Consider the following 5975-nt stretch of genomic DNA (forward strand, 5'->3'; position numbering starts at 1 on the left):
ACAAACAATGAATCATGGAACACTTCATCTAGAACTAATGATGTAATGTATGGTGGTTAACATAAGAATAAAAAAACAAAAAAACAAAAAAAAAACAAAGGGATCTGTCATGGCAGAAGTCAAATGCTGACCATTACACATACTGTCCTTTGAATAACAGGAAACTCAGTTTCTCCCAGAGAAATCCACTTCATCTCTAATACTGTGTGTGTGTGTGTGTGTGTGTGTGTGTGTGAGAGAGAGAGAGAGAGAGAGAGAGAGAGAGAGAGAGAGAGAGAGAAGGAGGGAGTTCTTTACACTGGGATTAAATCCGTTTCCAACAGACTTTGTCCAATCAAATGGGGCTGTAAAGAACAAGGCTACCTCTGTTCCAGTGTTAACCCTAAGTCTTTCCTCCCATGGGCAATCCTTTCTCAGTCCTTTGTAAACTCTTCTCTAGAATGTCAGCTCCATGAACATTATCTTGTTCTCTGCTATATCCTCAGTGCCTAGATGAGTATTTTACTCTGAGAGGCTGAAAAGGGCACCTGAAGAACACAACCTTACTTCCGTGGTGTTCCTGGTGAAATGTAAAAACAAAACAACACAAAATTTATAGATTAGATTACTGTACTAGTTAATTTCCTGATTTTGATAATTGTTATGTATGTAGGACAATGTTTTTCAACCATTTTTTTCATTATTGTACACCCAAAGGAGAAAAATTAAATTAATTAATTGATACTTAAATTAATTTCTCCCGAATAAGATAAATTAAATACTAAGAAATATGATTTTGTTGGATAGGGTTGAGCTTTGGAGAGCCACAGGTCATTCATAATATCTCAGACTTTTTTGCCCATACAATCAATTTTTGCCCCCTTGAGGGTGATGTCACCTCTACTGAGAATATATGATGTAAGAGAATAATCTTGCTTTTAGGAAACACACACTAGGGGTACCTGGGTGGCTCAGTCAGTTAAGTGTCTGCCTTCGGCTCAGGTCCTGATCCTAGGGTCCTGAGATTGAGCTCTGCAGTGGGCTCCTTGCTCAGCAGGGGAGCCTGTTTCTCCCTCTCCCTCTGCCCCTGCCCCTCCTGCTCTCACTCTCTCTCTCAAATAAATAAATAAAATCTTTAAAAAATATCTTTTAAAGAAAAGGAAACACGCTAAAGTATTTAGGGGTAAAGGAGCCTCATGTCTGCAACTGACTCTCAGCAGTTCAAAAAAGTAGATAAAAATATGTATGTATATATATATGTGTACACATATATATACACATACATGCACGTGCACGTGTGTGTGTGTGTGTGTGTGTGTGTAGAAAGGCTATATAGCAAAAATGATAAGATATTAACATTTGGGAAATCCAAGTGAAAAGTATATGGGGCATGAAGACCAAAATAGAGACCACTGAAATAGACCAGAGAGCTCAGTTGATTTTCAATAAGGGTACAAGATCATTCAGTGGGGGAAAGGACAGTCTTTTCAACACATGGTGCTGGGAAAACTGGATATGCATGTGCAAAAGAGTGAAGATGGACCCTTACTCTACACCAGACTCAAAAATTAATTCAAAATGAATTAAAGATCTAATGTAAGAGCTAAATCTATAAAACTCTTAGAAGACATAGGGAAAATCTTTATAATATTGGATTTGACAATCATGTGCTTAGATATGCATCAAAAGCACAAGCAACAAAAGAGAAAATAGATAAATTGAACTCTGTCAAAATTAAAAACTTTTAGGGGCACCTGGATGGCTCAGTTAGTTAAGGGTCTGACTTTAGCTCAGGTCATGATCTCAGGGTCCTGGGATGGAGTCCTGCATCGGGCTCCCTGCTCAGTGGGGAGTCTGCTTATCCCTCTCCCTCTGCCCATCCCACCACTCATTTGTTCTCTCTCTCTCTCAAATAAATAAATAAAATCTTTTAAAAATTAAAAACTTTTGAGCATCAAAGGACACTATCAAGAAAGTGAAAAGACAACCCACAGAATGGGAGAACATATTTGCAAATCATGTATCTGATAGGGGATTGATATCCAGAACACATAAAAAATTCCTACAATTAGAAAAAAAAAAGGAAGATCATATTCATAACTAGGTGAAGAATTTGAAGACATTTCTCTGAAGAAGATAAATAAATGGCCAATATAAGTACACAAAAAGATGCTCAACATTCCTAGATAACCATCGGAGGTACAAATCAAAACCAGTGAGATAACCAGCTCACACCCATTAGGATGACTATTAATAATTTTTTAAAAATGAAAAATAACAAGCATTGGTGAGGATGTGGAGAAATTGGAGCCCTCGTTTATTGCTGGTGGGAATGTAAAATGCTCCAGCAACTGTAGAAGACAGTTCAGTGGCTCCTCACAAAGTTAAACACAGAATTATTGAATGATCCAGAAATTCCACTCCTAAGCATACACCCAAAAGATTGAAAACAGAAACCCACACAGATACTTGTACACCAATGGTCATAACATAGTCAGTAGCCAAAAGGTGGAAACAACCCAAATGTCCATCAACAGGCGAATGGATAAACAAAAGGTGGCATATACATACAATGGAATATTACTCATCCTTAAAAAGAAGTGAAATTCTGATCCATGCTACATGGATAAACCTTTAAAACGTTGTGCCAAGTGAAGTAAGCTAGACACAAAAGGACGCATATTATATGATTACACTTACATGAGGTACTTATAATAGGTAAATTTATAGAGATAGAAAGCAAATAGAGGTTACCGGGGGCTGGAAAGGAGATGGAAATAGAGAGTTATTGTTTAATGGGAACAGAGTTTCTGTTTGGAATGATGAAAAGACTGGAAATGCATAGTGATGAGAGGATTATACAACATTGTGAATGTACTTAATACCTCTGATGTATACCTAAAAATGGTCACAATGGTAAATTTTATACTAGGTATATTTTACCACAATAATTTTTTAAGTATATGGAAATTTTTTTGTACTATTCCTGCAACTTTTCTGTGGTCCAAAATTATGTCAAATTAAAAAGTCATAAGAATGAAAAGGAAACCTCAGAACCTGCCAGTTTAGGATGATGTCATCACAATAGGTGCTACATATCTTCTCTGAGAAGAACACGCAGTCCTATAGGACTAATCCCAAATCTCTCCATCAAAGGGCTAGCTATATGAAATCTGCCCTCTCAGGAATCCTGCTCCTATTTCAGTGTGATCTTTCTCTCTATCCAACTGAGTATCTCTTTCTTACTTGGGGTTTCTCTCCTACTCAGGAGTTCCATGGTGCCAGAGGCTGACTCCAGATGGTGCAAATGGACTGAGGCCATAGAGGCTCAGAGTAGCCAGACAATACCCTCTCTTTGTCCAGTTGAGAGATTATGCTCCCCAATTTTATGTGGATATAGAAGAGCCTATTGCCTTGGTTCAGGTGCTGTAGAACAACAGACTTTAACCACAGGTGAGGTTGGTGTGGAGGATTTCTCTAGAATCAGGACATGTAAACAAGATGAGAGATGAAATAAAAATTGTCCTACCAACTTCCTGTGGACATGTTCTATTTCCACATAGAGCTTGCTGGAATTTACATAGGACTTCCAAATACAGCTTATATTATTTACATGTGATAGAGAAATTAAAGATCTCCTAAGTTAAGTTGTTCCCTAAGTCGCTTGTTTGGTTCCATCAACTCAATTCCAGGGGGGAAAATAAGTAAGTGTATTGAGAGTAATGAACAAAGGTTGTGTTACCCCATTTATCCCCTTTCCTCATACCTGGTCCCTGGGCCTCAACATCCCCCTCAGAATCAGAGAATTTTCCATGTAGATTTGGATTTGGCTGATGATAAACAAATGTGGTGTTAACTCTTTCTTTTGGACAATGTCTTGATTTTCCTGAGTCTCTATTATAGCTCCTCTTTGAGTAAGAAGTAGAAAACTAGAAGCTGGTTCTTTGAAAGAATTAATAAGATCGATAAGCCTCTGGCCAGACTTATCCAAAAGAAAAGAGAAAGGACCCAAATTAATAAAATCATGAATGAAAGGAGAGAGATCATGACTAATACCAAGGAAATAGAAACAGTTGTTAGAAATTATTATCAACAACTATATGCCAACACATTAAGCAATCTGGAAGAACTGGATGCATTCCTGGAAACTTATAAACTACCAAGACTGAAACAGGAGGAAATAGACAATCTGAACAGACTAATAACCAGCAAGGAAATTGAAGCAGCAATCAAAAACCTCCCAAAAAATAAGAGTCCAGGGCCAGATGGCTTCTCAGGGGAAGTCTACCAAACATTTAAAGAAGAAATAATACCAATTTACTGAAGCTGTTTCAAAAAATAGAAATGGAAGGAAAACTTCCAAACTCGTTCTATGAGGCCAGCATTACCTTGATCCCAAAACCAGACACAGACCCCACCAAAAAGGAAAATTACAGACCAATATCCCTGATGAACATGGATGCCAAAATATTCACCAAGATCCTAGCCAATGAGATCCAACAGTACATTAAAAGGATTATTCACCACAACCAGGTGGGATTTATTCCTGGGATGCAAGGGTGGTTCAACATTTGGAAATCAATCAACATTACAGAGCACATTAATAAAAGAAAAGAATCATATGATCCTCCCAATTGATGCAGAAAAAGCATTTGACAAAATACAGCATTCTTTCTTGATTAAAACTCTTCAAAGTGTAGAGATAGAGGGAACATACCTCAATATCATAAAAACCATCTATGAAAAGCCCATAGTGAATATCATTCTCATTATCAGGGGGGAAAACTGAGAGCTTTTCCCTTAAGATCAGGAACATAACAGGGATGCCCACTCTCACCACTATTGTTCAACATAGTACTAGAAGTCTTAGACTCAGCAATCAGACAACAAAAAGAAATAAAATGCAGCCAATTCAGCAAAGAAGAAGTCAAACTCTCACTCTTTGCATATGACATGATACTCTATGTGGAAAACCCAAAAGACTCCCCCCCAAAATTGTCAGAACTCGTACAGGAATTCAGCAAAGTGGCAGGATATAAAATCAATGCACAGAAATCAGTGGCATTTCTATACACTAACAATGAGACAGAAGAAAGAGAAATTAAGGAGTTGATCCCATTTACAATTGCACCCAAAACCATAAGATACCTAGGAATGAACCTAACCAAAGAGGCAAAGGATCTGTACTCAGAAAGCTATAGGACACTTATGAAAGAAACTGAGGAAGACACAAAGAGATGGAAAAATGTCCCATGCTCATGGATTGGAAGAATAAACATTGTGAAAATCTCTATGCTGCCCAGAACAATCTACACATTCAATGCAATCCCTATCAAAATACCATCAACTTTTTCACAGAGCTGGAACAAACAATCCTAAAATTTGTATGGAACCAGAAAAGACCCTGAATCACCAGGGGAATGTTGAAAAAGAAAACCAAAGCTGGTGGCATCACAATTCCGGACTTCAAGCTCTATTACAAAGCTGTAATCATCAAGACAGTACGGTACTGGCACAAAAACAGACACATAGATCAATGGAACAGAATAGAGAGCCCAGAAATGGACCCTCAACTCTATGGCCAACTAGTCTTCAACAACGCAGGAAAGAATGTCCAATGGAAAAAAAACAGTCTCTTCAATAAATGGTGCTGGGAAAATTGGACAGCCACATGCAGAAGAATGAAACTGAACCATTCTCTTACACCATACACAAAAATAAACTCAAAATGGATGAAAGACCTAAATGTGAGACAGGAATCCATCAATATCCTAGAGGAGAACACAGGCAGCAACCTCTTCAACCTTGTATACAGCAACGTCATGCAAGACACATCTCTAAAGGCAAGAGAAACAAAAGCAAAAATGAACTATTGGGACTTCATCAAGATAAAAAGCTTTTGCACAGCAAAGGAAACAATCAACAAAACTAAAAGGTAACCTATGAAATGAGGAATTCTTAATCTCAGGAAACAAACTGAGGGTTGCTGGAGTGGT

Source organism: Mirounga leonina, unplaced genomic scaffold (genome assembly GCF_011800145.1).
Source record: "Mirounga leonina isolate KUSES-001 unplaced genomic scaffold, KU_Mleo_1.0 Mir_154, whole genome shotgun sequence".
NCBI lineage: Eukaryota > Metazoa > Chordata > Mammalia > Carnivora > Phocidae > Mirounga > Mirounga leonina.